Here is a 15155-nt window from a genome sequence, read left to right as displayed (position 1 = left end):
TGCATCTCCTACCTCCTAACAGTGGGATATCCTACTGATTTTAAAATATTGGGATGGAAGAGGGCCCTGGAAGCCAGAAATAAGGGTTCAGGTATTACAAGCTTTGTTTTGGCTCTGGATGTTGAAACTGCCCTAAATAATGATTTACAGTGCAAAATGGTTGGGTTTACAACCAGCCTAAGACATTCAGGATGAAAGCACCAAAAAAAGTAGAAGACAATTTAAGATTCTGGGGAGAAGAAAAATTGGGGGGGGGGCTGCCTTAGTTCCCTCCCCAGGCAACATGCAAAGCTAAAGCCACACAAACCACTTAGTGAGTGCAAATAAAAGCTTCTAAATTGCACATAACTCTTAAACATAGGATGCACAATATCACTGTCAGCAGTTTCATGTTAATGGTGTGTGTGTGTGTGTGTGTTTGAAGTGGTAAGTTTTGTAATTATTTGCTCTCTGCTTAAAGTGATTAAATATTAGCAATAGTTTATGATTACCTAGAAACGAAACATGTTGTAAGTATTTTAATATGAGAGGTTGCTAGGTTTAAGAGATAAATCTTATTTTAATGAAGGATTGGGGTTTTGAGATAGTAAAGTGTGTTGCTGTGCTAAATTGTTAATTCAGATTTATTGAATTCAGAAACCAGTTACCAGTCTGGAATTTTAAAAACTGTACTTTCAAAATAGAGTTGAATCCAGATTAACAGTGGGGGGCTAGAGCCATCTGCTCAGAAATAGTCCCACTTATAGTGACAACTGAAGTTCCACTGATTTCAGTTAGATTAAAATATATCTAACTGCATCTGGATCCAATTCACTTTCCTTAAAGGCACTTGAGCTTGCACATTTGCTTGGGCATGATTTGCTTAATGACTGTTTATTAATTAAACTCCAGTTGTGTAGCTTCACATTCTGCATTAAGTCATATACCATGCTTTAAACAACCACACAGTGGGTTCACCCAACACTTCGAAGAAAGTGACTGACACCCCAATTTACAGCCAACTCCAACCAGGTTACTATTCTGTAGCAGGCCACACTTCAGCTATTTGAGTCAGACACTCTGTTGATGCTGACTTGAAGGTATTCCTTAACGTAGTTCAGTGTTAATCTTTGCTGTTTTTATCTTTCTTTTGTTTTTCTGAAAAGAACATAGAATGATAAGCTGATCCATTTCTCCTTTGATCCTTAAAAGGCTTTCTGTTGACTTGTGATCCCAAAAGAGAGGTTCATAAGGTTCAAAAGGTTATTGTTTCCAACACCACGCCATGGAATGAAAAAAAAGAAAAATAAATAAATATAAAGCAAAGAAGATAATAGCATGGAAGGCTAAAACTGGAAAAACCACAGATAAATAAAACTAGGTATAAATATGCTACTGTCAACTTTGAAAGAATGGTTTCAGTTTTTCCTGCACATCTAAAAATAGACAAGTAGGAAAATCCTATTTGGCAGGAGCTACAGTTCATGAGGACTGTGCAAAACCCCCAGGTGTTTTCAGAACCTAATGGCTAGATCTGGGGCACAGGTGGATGACTGCAGAGGAATTAAGGGAGGCAAATGACGACATGGGAGTGATGATGTCATCATGCCAATGCTGTAACTTACTACTTGCATAAGAGATCATGATGCAAGTGCATAACATTTTGACATCATGGTTTGCTATAAATCCTGCTCTGCAAGCTGATTCATACACTGTGCAATATTTAGTTTGCTACAATTGGCTGGACTTACAGACTAACGCATCAAACCTGGATTACAATCCAGAATTATTCAGTTCTCATTACAAGCCAAAATGAAACAAACCACATTGTAGATCAGAACCAGCTGATGTGGGTTAGTACATTATGCAAAGCCAACTATAGAGGTCGGTAAATCATGATTTATGGCTTAGTCCATTTGGAAATCCAGCTTCTAGCAATTATGGTTCTCCCACTCCCGCCGGCTAACTTTCAACACTTGCATGAAAGACCTTATGCAGACATTTACCTGCATGCATTGGTACTAGGGACTAGAGCAAAACCACAGCTGGATTTGATTTGATACTCTTTCTGAGTTTATTAAAAATAAATGTGATTATTCTCCATTTGTATTTATGTTTCCCATTCTATTAAAATCACAATTTATTAATAACTTCCTGGAGGTCTTGGGGAATCCAACACTTTCAGGGCAACTCAGGGGCTTCAAGGCCTAAGCTAAATCATCACACCTAACTTGCACAGTGCAAGTAACTCAAGAGTAAATAATTTAAAACAAGACATGAATGCAGTCCAGAATGATCAGCCATAATTTCAGGGACATCCACTGGGGGGAAGAGAAAAAACACAAGATTGCAGGAAAACTGTTCAACCAAAGCCCCGTCCATTAAAAAGAAGGGGTGGATTTTGAGCGACATAGTTCTGGCAGCCTCTTGACTTTTTTGAGACACACATGCCTTAGACCAGGGTTTCTCAATCAGGGTTGCATGGAACCCTAGGCTTCCATGAGAGGTCACTAGGGGTTCCCTGGGAGATCATGGTTTATTTAAATTATTTCCAATTTGGACAACTTCACATTAAAGAGGTAAGTTTCATTCTTTATTTTTAGTTTAAGAACACTGTTAATGCATATATACAGGCTGATATGTGAAATGAATATAATAATTTTGTCACTTCTGGCTTATATTTGAGCCTGAATGTGCAGGGGTTACCCGAGGCCTGAGAAACATTTTAAGGGTTCCTCCAGGGTCAAAAGGTTGAGAAAGGCTGCCTTAGACACTCCTGAAAACTTGCCACAGTCAGCTTTCAGCTTTTCAAACATTTGTAGCTGAGCCTTTAAAACATAGTGGTAGACAGAGACATTTCTTACCACATGGAGATAAATTACCAGACACCAATGTTCACATGAGAATGTATATTCTCCCTTTCTGTTAAGAGACAGAATACAACCTTTAAATTATACATACATGCATATAAAACACCTTGAAAATATACGTATACTGTATTTTACATACACACACACATGGTTAACAAAAAAATGAGAAAGAGAAACTTTGGGTATATCCTACGCATCTCTACATGGGGGTAAATCCCATTGCATTCAATAGAACTTATTTATAATAACCAAGGGTAACATTCCCCTATAAATCAACAGCATCATCTTGCCAAGAAGGATATAAACCAAGGGAAGTATCTTTATATGCAGAAATTAACTCTCCAAATATACACATAACAACTTCTCTTCATCCCAGTGATGCCTCTGAAAGGTGCAGGCACAGATGTCAGCCCTACAAGATGGACCAGAGAAACCAATGCAATGTAAGTCAGGACTACTGTTACAATAGAACAGCTATACAGTAACCGAATCTTGAAAGTCTGGATGTGCTTCCCTCCTCCCTGATCTTCCTGTGAATTAGGGAGGGGTTTGTCTGAGACATTTCCTCAAATTAGTTTCTTGGCTGGGGCTCAAGCCCAGCTTATCTGAGTCTTGCCTTGGTAGCAACTCTTCTTCCCATCCTTCGAGGCCATTCCCTATGCCCTCTACAACAGAGCACCATTACTAAGGAGAGGCAGGAGGTACTCACTGCTTTGTTCAGGTTTCCTACTGACAGTTACTGTTACCTGAACCAACATCATGCAGAATCCCTCGCTCTCTCCAGGTTAATTAACCTTTGCAACATTCAATGGCAAAAGCAGTTGTGATTACAACACAAAAATACAGCTGGAGAATGGTGTATAGTGAGCAACCTTCTTCTGTTGAGGGCCACGTTCCCTCTAGCCCTAGTCTACTAGTCATTTTTGCCCATTTTATGACTTTCTGTTCTCTTGCCTAATCTGCAAGGAAAGAGAGATAAGAAACACTGTTGAGTGAAGCTCAATTCTTGCTGAGAGCAAGTCTTGGCAACAGTATGAAGTGGTTTGCCTTCTTCTGGAATGTTGTTTTGACTTCCCACTTTAGCCCACAGCTGTGGGATTTTCTGGTGGATGCCTATCCAACAAATTAGGATGACCTATTTAGCTTTGTCAAGAACAGTCAAGATCAGGTAGGTGCTGTCACTGATAACTCTTAACCAGGGTCTAAACTAATCTTGGTTAATGGATCTGAAATTAGTCCAAGGGCTATAACACTGAGTTCTAGAGCTCTCTGCCACTTAGGCAGAAGTTCCACTGAATACAACCAGTCTTACTTCTGAGTAGACATGTATGTGTCAGCGGGAAAAAACCTCCCAGAAGAATTCCAATCCACAAGGTTCGATGATGCAGAGAAAAGAGTTTATTTGTAACGCGTTTGCAAAGGCGGGTTCCTCCGTGCAAGAAGGAACCCGCCTTTGCAAACGCGTTACAAATAAACTCTTTTCTCTGCATCATCGAACCTTGTGGATTGGAATTCTTCTGGGAGGTTTTTTCCCGCTGACATATGGAATTGCACTGGGAGCTTTCTTCCTGTTTTTTGCTAGGTTCAAGTCCCAGGAAAAAATTCAACAGTCTTCCCCAGATTTGCACAAAACATTAGACTAAAAAGTAGTCAGCCAATACTGACCCAGAGTATTGTATGAACACAGCCAGTATGATTTATGTTTATGTTTTGCCATGTTGTATGAATACAGGCATCAGGGTTTATTCAGGAAACCATGGTTCAATTAACCATGGGTGAGCATGCTGTGGGAACAGATGCCCCTGCTTCAAAAATGATAGCCAAATTGTAATTTCTAACATAACAAAAATGGGAAATTATTAAATGAGTTGAAATCATGCTAATTGCACTGAACTGATTTAACTTAAATTACATAATGTAATTCTTTTCCTGGCCCTACCCACTTATTGTGCTTGGTCTCCAGCATCTCTGTTGAAGGCCCTGTATGGCTTTTAGCTGGAGAAAGGTTGTACTCTTGCTACAATAAATAATACGCTAGCTGGTTTTCTGTTGAGTCCACTAGCAACTCTATTTGCAAATGCTGAATGGAATCTTCATGCATTGCATTATGAGAATTGAAGAACAAGGAGGGAGAAGAAAAATGGACTTGGCTTTTTTGCTCCACGTTACTTCCTTCAAAATGTCAAGATTGCCTTCTCTCTCCCAGTCTTATATAATCCCATCTGTTTCCTTGGTTTCCTGCCTTTCTGTCCTTATGTACTTGGGCACCACTCTCAGTCTTGGGGAGATTTCCTGAAGGGTACATTTTGCTATTTAATTCTTCTTCCTGATAGGCTTTTCTGTTCTTTTCACATGATTCTTTAGATTATTTTTTTGAAAGCATGCTAGTTATTTATTTCTCTGAAATCTTGCATTAGGTACCAAACAGTAATTTTCTAGGTCTGTTCCATCAATTGATTTTGTAGCAATAATGATTCACTTTGCAATCTGAACATGAATTAATAACTGTAGCAACAAGAGTGACCTGCCAGATAAAGATCTGAAGTTGATTAATCATCTGCTTTTCATCAATTAATTGATTACATTTAAATAAATGACATTTGCATATTAAGAAAGTATCAGTAGCTTTTAGAGGAAAACTAAAACAAGACCATTTATCCCTGAACCCAATGAACTGAATATTTCCATACATTTTTAGACATCTTAAATATTAACAATAAAACACACATCCACATTACTTTTAAAAAGGCAAGCCAGTATTTTCATTAATCTCAGATCCAAATATTAAATATATCATGCTGATCAATCAACATTTTTTTTCTTGCATGTATTTCCTGTATTTTCTTTGGGAGCTCAGAGTGAAATACATCAGACTGCCTTCTACTTCTATCCTCACTAGTTATTGGGCTGGGAGAATGGCTGGTCCAAAAGTCATCTAGTGAGCTCTGTGGTGGCTAGGTAAGTAGGACCTGAACCTGGGTTCCCCCAGGCCAACTCTACACTACTCACTCAGTAATCTACTTAATAATTTCAGCATAGTTTATGGTCTGTTGTATTTCTAAACTGCTAGAACAGCCAATCGGGACTGTTACAGATTAGGTTTACATGGCAGCAAGAAATAACTAAAAGTCCTAATCTTTTGCTGCCCTCCACCAGATTTGTGCCCTCTAGATCTGGTGGCTCTACTCTTGCTAGTTAGTAAATCCGTGTGGAATCCAGACTGTCATACTTGGATCTTTCTCAAATTATAACTAAATCCGGATCTGAGTGGATTCAATATTCTATACGTATACATATACAAATATATATACACACATATATATACATATAGGAGTCTAGAGTAGAAATGCATAAAACTACACAATAGAAAACAGGAAGAATCCCTGTTCTGGATGATACCAGAATTTTAATGAATACATACAGTACTTTTGTATTTAATATAATTTAAGAGAAACCTCGGGGCATTGTAGATTAAATTAAATTAATAAATAAAATAAAATAAATAAATAAAATACTTCTGCCACTTGGACTCTCTTACTCTTTTTTACTCTTATTTTTATATTTATTTTTAAGAGTAATTCTATATTTATATATTGTATTATATTGTATGTTTGTTGTTTTAATGGGTTATTTTGTCCCTCAGTGGGAGGAGATGGGCTGGGACAAATTAATTAAATAAATAAATAAAATAGATATTTAGATTTTGATGCTAGATTCTCAGTTTTGTAGATCCAGCGTTGTTTTTCCTAAGCACTAAATGGAAACAGAGTTTTCTGTCTTTCCTCACATCTAGTTGTGGTCCACAGTTCTACTCTGAGATGTTGTAGCCCTAGTTTTCCATTTCATATGAATTTAATCAGCAAAGGAGTGGGCGAGACCCTACCCTTGCTACTCCAACCAGTCTCCCGGAAGGGAAGAAGGGAAGATAGAGGTCCTTATGTACCTGAAAGCAGGAAGATACAGAGGAGACAGGGATTTTACTGATCATTCTAAAGAGGGTGCTTGGTTTTGTTATTATTGGGAAAAAAACTGCTGCCAGGTAGAACATAGTTGACCAGATTAATCATTCTAAAATCAGTTACTAGGGTTCTAAAATAAATTCTAAGATAAATGATTCTAAAAGAAATGATTAATGATTATTTGATTTATTACTTATTATGTATTATTATTTATAGATTTATATTTATTAGATCAAATTAATGGTCATAAATAACATGGAAGATTTTTAGTTCTTCAGAATTCTTTATCAGGCAAGAAATAAAGCAAGGGCATAACAGGAAGTAACTGATACTTAGTCACATTTGCATTTAGATACAACAGCCCTTCCCAGCCTGAGTGCAAATCAAGGCCTCTGTAGGACACCTACTGAGTGGGTTGAGTTCCAGTGTTCAGATGCCCTGGGGCTTGAATATGCTCTTTGTATTTTACTGATAACCCTGTTGGCCCCACAGAAGTAGGTGGAAGGAAGGGAAAGCAGGGCAGTGATAGAATTCTTTTATTTAATATATCTATATCTATATCTATATATTTATTATATTTTATATATATATATATATATATGGTGAAAACTATTCTTGGCTTCTCAAATGCAAAAAAACATAGGTCTAGACTTTGGAACAATGTTTATACTGGAGCGGGGTGTCTTTGATGAAACCCTAATTCCAGTCAAGACTCTCTTGGGTGTAGCCTTTGTGAGATATACTAGCAGCCAGGAACCAGCATCCATCACCTTTTGCTCCCTCTACCATGTATTTTTTATTTATCAGTCTGATGTTGGGGCTGATCTCTCCTTTTTTTTAAAAAAACCCAGATATTATTGATCAGGGATACTTGATAATTGCTGGGAAATGGAATACAAATAAGGCATTGATGATGCTGGTCCTTGTAATAATTCTAAATACAGTCAAACCTTAATGCCATTGTCCCTGCCTGCACCTTTGTATGCATTTTTCCTCTAAGCCTCTGAACCCCAGTTAATTCCTTGACCCTCAAAAGCTGTCCCATAAAGTATAGGGTTGGGTTCTTAGTGAGTTGAGGATTGCAATTCACCAACCTGCTCTCCACAGGTTGGCACAGTGAATGGGACTATAACAGAATGTGCATGAATTATACTTCTCACATTTTTCTTTCAGTTAAATCATGCTCCAGTCAGTCTGCTAAACCGCTGTATGATGGTGGACAACTTAAAGACCATGTTTTGCAGCTCCTATATTGTGCCACCAGTTTTTTTTTTTTACTTTCAGTAATAGTGAAAATAAATATGTTGACATTAATCCTTCTGCATCCCACAATTAAAAAGGATTAGAAATGTCAGTTCCACCTTCACTAGTGATGTCAATCCATCACCACCAGTGCTCCAGATCTCTGGAGGCTGAAAAAATAAAGTTTCAGTCCCCATCCTTAAAAAAGTGGTCCACCTGCTGGTTGATAGAACATGAGACTCTCATAATAGTATCCAGAAGTATAAAACCAGAATTTAAGGTAGTGTTTCTCAACCTTGGCAGCTTTAAGATGTGTGGACTTCAACTCCCAGAATTCCCCAACAAGCATGCTGGCTGGGGAATTCTGGGAGTTGAAGTCTACTCATCTTAAAGCCACCAAGGTTGAGAAACACCAATCTAAGGTTACCACAGTCAGTCCCCACTCAATAAAGGATGCAATTCTGGCATTCTGAACAGATAGTGCTCCAGTCTCTGCTTAAAGATTTCCCACCACCTTTGGTGGCACTTTGCTCTAGCCTTCTGTTTCTCCCAATTAAGAGCCCAAACCTCTTCCCCTGCCTTCTTGAGCAAAGGAAAAATACATAATTACGTACACTGAAGACCATCATAACCATAATTATCTCCAGAGAAACTCAATGGTTTCCCAACAACTTTTTCAGTAAATGGTAAGATTTTCTGTACAAAAAGTATCACCATTTGATTATTGTCATGCCCTGAATAACTATTAATAATTATATGGGTGAACAACAAGGTTACTTGCAAATTAAAATGACTAAGAAACAGAGAGAGAGAGAGAGAGAGATGTGGGTGGTACTTATTTTATTTACTTAAAATGACAGGTGTGAGGCTGTGTAAGTTACCATGTAGGAAGCGGAACATTTGGGTCATCTGATAGAAATAATGGTCATCTGATAGAAATAATGGTCATCTGATAGAAACTCAAAAATGTAGGTAGGTGTCAGCAAAGTAAAGAAAAGAGAAGCTGATTTTAAACCCTAGTCCAGATAAGTTTAAATTTAAATTTCATTTTAAAGTAAAACCAGCAAGAACTTCAGCAATTCAACCCCAAACACATGTAAAGACAATGTAAAAGGAACAATTCCAAAACAGTTCACACTTAGAACAGATCTATTGAAATCAATAGAAGTTAAATGTTACTAACTTAACTTCCGTAGATTTCTGTGCAATTTTTCACAACGTGGCAGAGTATGATTAGTTTTTTACATTGTGCTAAGTTAAATCCAAACCAAGCACATTACAGCTTAGCATGTTGTGTAAACCTGCCTCTGGGGACACAACACAATACAAAGTTAAATAAAATCCACTGATTTAAATGTAATTAGATATAGGAAGCACTGTATAATTGGAATGCTTGGAGAAATAGGAAGAGAAAGGAGAAAGCAAGCCAGCTGGTTCACAAGCATGTGTTTGAATGCCATTAAAAAGTTTTCAGTCTGTGGACGTGCTTAGAGGTACATTCTCTTGCCCGGTGGCAGATTTGTGTGTCTGAGCAAATATTCTATTAAAGATTGTCCTTTGCACAGGCAGCACCAAAATACATTGGGAACTAGCACATCACATTGGGAAGGACCTTGTTATATATCTGCATGTACTTTTTGCTTGCTTTTTATTTTCTTTCCTTTGCTAGTATGTAGAACTAAAGCTAATTATTTTAGGTTAAAAATTCAACCCTTTCAATTTTCTTTTTAAAAAGAAGACATTTATAGAAATTTCCTCTTGCCCAATTTGTTGTTTGAGCATAAATTAAGTTTAAATATAAATCAAAAGCTTATTGTTGGGTGATACCCACATTCAACATCATATGCATAAACTAAGTTAAGTTGGCATGGTCTATCAAAAGGTCAAAGTAACAATGAGACAGGAAGGCAGGACATGTTTTAGTAAACTTGTCAGAAGGTCACATTGGCACTGTTACCATTTCAGACTCCCTTAAACCTAATCTCATTTTCAGAAAATTATTTATTACTCTTAAGAGTATTAAAGTAACAAGACCAGCAACTTGTAATACACACAGAAGTGAAATTCCACTGTCAGTTTATGATGGGGTAGGAACCATCATGTGTATAATTATCCACAATATTGTCCCAGTTATATACAAATTGATATTTTCTTCCATTTTATAACTTTATAGAAATATAAGACAGACATCCTTTTCTTATTCATTGGCCTCTATTTCTAAGCTGTGACCCACTACAAGGGAATACTTCTGATCTCAGAAAAGTTAGATTCACCTTAAAGAGGATAGCAGTGAATTGTGTGGCAGCTGAGTAAACAGGTTCAAGAACAGACTGAAATGGTTGACTATCGCATATATTAATTGTTTTTATCTTCTAATGGAAAACTTTTGCAAGGCAGGGCACACAATTTTTGCCAATTGCCCCAATCTGCCAGCTTCTGTCTCGCTGTCCTCCAAAATGTAAAGGGGAATCATCCAAAAAACAGTCTTACCTGAGCACTTTTGCAATACAATTTTGATAAGACCTTTGCCTTTTAGGTGGGAATTTTATCTGCTACCCTGAGCATGGAGTTTCCACTATATTAACTAAAATAGTGTCATATATTCCCAGAAAGTCAAGATCAATTCAACATTTTAGACCCTAGTCAATAGCAAATGTCCACTTTCACCATCCACTTCTCAAAAAGTAGCATTTGGACAAATTGGCCACAGTGATCCACAGCACTAGGTTCCTCTGCTCATTAGGAAGCCTCAGCAAAAGCCATTAGAACAATGTTTCTCAACCTTGGCAACTTGAAGATGTGTGGACTTCAACTCCCAGAATTCCCCAGCTAGCAAGTCCATGTATCATAAAGTTGCCAAGGTTGAGAAACACTGCATTAGATGGTAAGGCAATACATCTCCATTTTGATCAGGCAAATTTCTTTATCAGTTATAAAATGTAGGAGAGGTTCTTTGTGTATTTTTTCCTTTTTTACATCTACCGTACTAATTTACTTTTTTAAAATAGTAAGGGATTTCTGTCTGAATTGCAGAGTCAACTCAAAGGCATGCCCCAATTAATTCCTAATCATCATAAATATCAAATGTGAATTTCTTCTCTCAGCATAGCCAAAAGAGCATCAGCCATAAATTAGAGAAAGGTATTAGTTTGGGGAAAACCAAACTTTACAAAAGTGGAGATGGATGGATGGATGGATGACACATAGTATCAGTGATAACTGAGCCAATTGTGGAATGAAACATCCTGGAAAAGAATTTGGTTGGCTTAGTCTATGCTGCAAAGTTTTATTGTTTAACTCACTTGTCACATGTATACACAACAGAAAAGACAAAAAGGAATGATTCTGCTTAGCAAAATTATTGATGGCTGTTAAGGAAGTGAATAATAAATATACACAGGATTGCAGTCTTAATGTAAGTGTAATGTCATGTAAAGCAGTGTGCTTTACATGTTTTTATTTTGAACTTAGGTCTTTTAAACTGTCCTTTGGATTTTCTAGGATATACACAATTCAGAATAAAATAAGCTGAATATGCTTTGCTGAATGTTATTAAGACAGGAAAGGGGACAGCTTGACAAAATTATGCTAATCTGAAATGGTAAAGGACAAATTAATTAAGCAAATAGCAGTGCAGCAAAGAATAATGAATAATGAGAATAACAAGCATATTCAAAACTGCAGGACTAAAGATCATTGCAAATATTAAAAGAAATGGAGAAATTAAATATTCAGCTGATATTTAAATAGTAATTAATTATGAATTGTTGGGCAAGTCTCTCTATGACAAACATTCCATAATGAAGATGTCTATTGAGGTGGCTCACAAATAGTTTAATAAATACAATAAATAAAAAATTAAGTGGCCACAAGTAAAAAGGCTCTAAATCTACCCTCTACCCTTGAAGACAAGTATTTGATTGTAAAGCCTGGGGAGCTGAGTTTCCTTAGGTTCCAACCAGGTAGAGCTTTTCAGGTCAAAATGTGGGCCTAGAAATTAATTAGAAGCCCACAAGAAGGGAAACAAATAGTCACATATCCATGCTTGTTCCCTATAAGATCTGCTGTTTTTTGCACCATCTTAAATTTCTGGATTGTCTTCAAAAGCAGCCCCACAGCCAAGTAGGGGAAGGCTACACCATAGTAATCTAAATGGGAGGTTACCAAAGCATGATTCATGGAAATCAAGATCTCAAGCAATGCTCACTAAAGCAGCAAGAAGGGAGCTTGAGAAATGTCTGGAACACAATAATTACAGCATTTTATTACTCTTAAGTGGCATGCACAAACCCTTTCTGACACAACTTATCTAACAGCATTATGTTTAATGCATAAGCAGCCCATTCTGGTGGATTTAGTTCTATATGACAAGTCATTAAAGTATGACTTAAAATAAATCTGATTCCTAATTTTATAGAATTCTTTTCAGGTATCTGCAATCGCATGTTTGGATCTCAAGTGAAGAAAATCAAGATTTTTGTTTTTATTTTTAAATGAAAAATATAGTAAAACAGGTTTTTCTGCAGTTAAAATCTCTGGTTTTTGCAAATCAAGTATTCTAACCACTGCACTATGGTCTTTCCCTAAAAGTTTGCACTTTTATTATCATGGTATATCAGTTTTTCTTCTGGCTTCAGTGAATGAAGAATCAGTTCTGTATTATTCATATGGATAACATAACCACACATGACTGATAATTTTCTATCATGGTGCATCAGAGCTGAAGTTTGAAAACAGCCAATGAACAGTAAGCTACACATCTTGTAACTTAAGAGCTTCACTCTAAAAATATAAATATTGGCACATTTTTATTAAGTTGAACAGTTCTCAACTTACTCCTTTATAAGTATATTTAGGAGTGCATCCTAATCAACTTTTCTGTTATCTGATATTTGTGGCTGCGTTACAATCATTTTATGAAAAGCAAGTGTTCTTAAAACTACATTCAACAAAGTTATTTCCTGCATTAAAAAGAAAATTTGGTCAAACATACTTGATCCCCAACTACTGTTAAAAAATCAGTAGGACTGGGCTTCAATATTTATGTGATGAACAGCCTTCTGATTGAACTGCACATTATTAAGGGAAATATTTTTAAACAGAAGTGCTTAAAATAGTTGGATCCAGAATTTGACATCAGTAGGTCTACTCTATGGAATAACATTGTATCCAACAATTGACATCCATCATCATCTTAAGGAAATCTTTCCTCTTGGCATTGACATGGGTGGGAGTACCTCTTTTGAGATCTGCTGTAAAAATGTATGCAGATTATTAATCAGAAAATGGTTTTCACTCCCTTTGCTCCATGAATGTATTCACATGTAAATGAATGCAGATTTACTGCATTGGTTAATCAGCTGAAAACTCTCATGAGGTTTATTTAATCGGAGATATCTCTAATTTTCTTATTAGGAACAAGGTTGAAGAACCCTTCAGTCCCGAAATTGTTTGATTTACAAACACTGGTTTCAGGATGCCACTTCTTAATGTTCTGTTGTAAGTGTTTAAGGCTCCTGATCATTAACCTGGATAAGCTCTTTGCTTAAGAGTAAATATTTTAATCTAAAAAGTATAAATATGTGCAGTAAAGATCAAGACACTGTCCTTTTAATTGTACAGTTTAAAACAGGCTTTAACGACATGCTTTCATTCCTTTCCCGTTCAAATGTTAATATAAAACTAATATTCTTTCAGTATCTTAGTATCTTACGCTGCAAAGCTGTGCAGTTCCTTCAGGATAATTCTACTAGAAATCGGGTGTACCTCTAAATAAACCAGTTTAAGGCTTCTTTCAGATAAACATGTTGGGTGCTTGAGACCAGCCGAGCAAAATTTAAGACCTTTAAAGAAGATCTTGAGGAAGATCCTGAAGAAACCGTACTTCCCCTCCCACGCCTGCGCCCCTCTCTTGAAAAAGGGGCCGCCACCCATTCATTCCAAGCCGTCGCTCTTTCCCCGAGTAGCCCGCTCGCTTGCTTGCTAGAATCTCGATGCTTAGCCTGAAAAGACGCAGCCCCGCACAAAGGGTTAATGTTTCCTGTTTGCTTTTTTTTGAGCTCTCCTCTTCCCCTCCTCCTTCTCTCCCTCTAACCACCCCCTCAGCGCTCAGGCGGAAGTGAGTTCGCTCCTTTGGAGATTAAAGGGATTCCGAACTCTCGATCGGTTTCAATAACACGCGTTCCGAAAGAGGCGCACCAGGAATGCGAGCACCTCGGCGCCCTGCAAAAATCAGGCTCACCTAAATCGGGGAGGGAGAGAGGGGAAAGGCTGCTTTTTTCCTTTTTTTAGAAGTGCAAAATCCAGAGCGACGTAGAGGGGAGAGGAACCACCCATTCACCGGCACGATGGCTCCGCTGAAATCGAATGGGATCTCCATGTTCCTGCATGACTGTTGTTAATTTAACTCCTCGGCCGGCGGGCCCTCCTTCCCCCACGCCCCGCATAGATTTTCTTGATAACGTCGGGGATTTTTTCACCTTTGGAGGGTCAAATAAGAATTCCGTTTTCAACTATTCTTTTCCTGGAAGACCACGCGAAAAGTTGAAATGACAAAGGAAATGTGATCCCAGTGGCTACGCAGCGAGGAGCCAAAGGAGTACGAGGGTGCCGCCGGACCGTAGGCCCGGGGAAAGCGTCGCACCGCTGTTCCAGTTTGTGCAAGCGAACCTAATACGCCCTCCATGAATAATTCAGGAAGGCCGGCCGGAACCTGCCGCCGTCCTTCTCCCAGGCGGCTCCTTTCGCCGGTTTAAACGCGGGTGCGCCCAAGCTACAGGAAAGAGCAAGACCGCGTGCGCGCCGCTGCCGTCCTTGCTTTAGTGGCGGTGGCGGCAGGAGCAGCAACGAAGGGAGCCGATTCGGAAAATCCCGAGAAATAAGAAGGGACCTGATCGATGCGCTCACCCGGCTTCCCGGGGGATCCGCTTGGAGACCTGGGAAAGGCGTGGACCCGCGAGGAAGATGACCTCTTGAGCGCAAGATCGCGCGCTCGTTCATTCATTCACACGCATCACCCACCCGCACTCCTTTCTTTCGGACGCCCGCCTGCCTGGAAAGCTGCTGCGCCGGAGGGATCGCCATCTCTGCTTCCCGCTTCTAAGAC

The sequence above is a fragment of the Candoia aspera genome, chromosome 4 (assembly GCF_035149785.1).
Source record: "Candoia aspera isolate rCanAsp1 chromosome 4, rCanAsp1.hap2, whole genome shotgun sequence".
In the NCBI taxonomy this organism is placed as follows: domain Eukaryota; kingdom Metazoa; phylum Chordata; class Lepidosauria; order Squamata; family Boidae; genus Candoia; species Candoia aspera.
The sequence above is the reverse complement of the archived record's forward strand: the minus strand, read 5'-3'. Positions refer to the sequence as shown.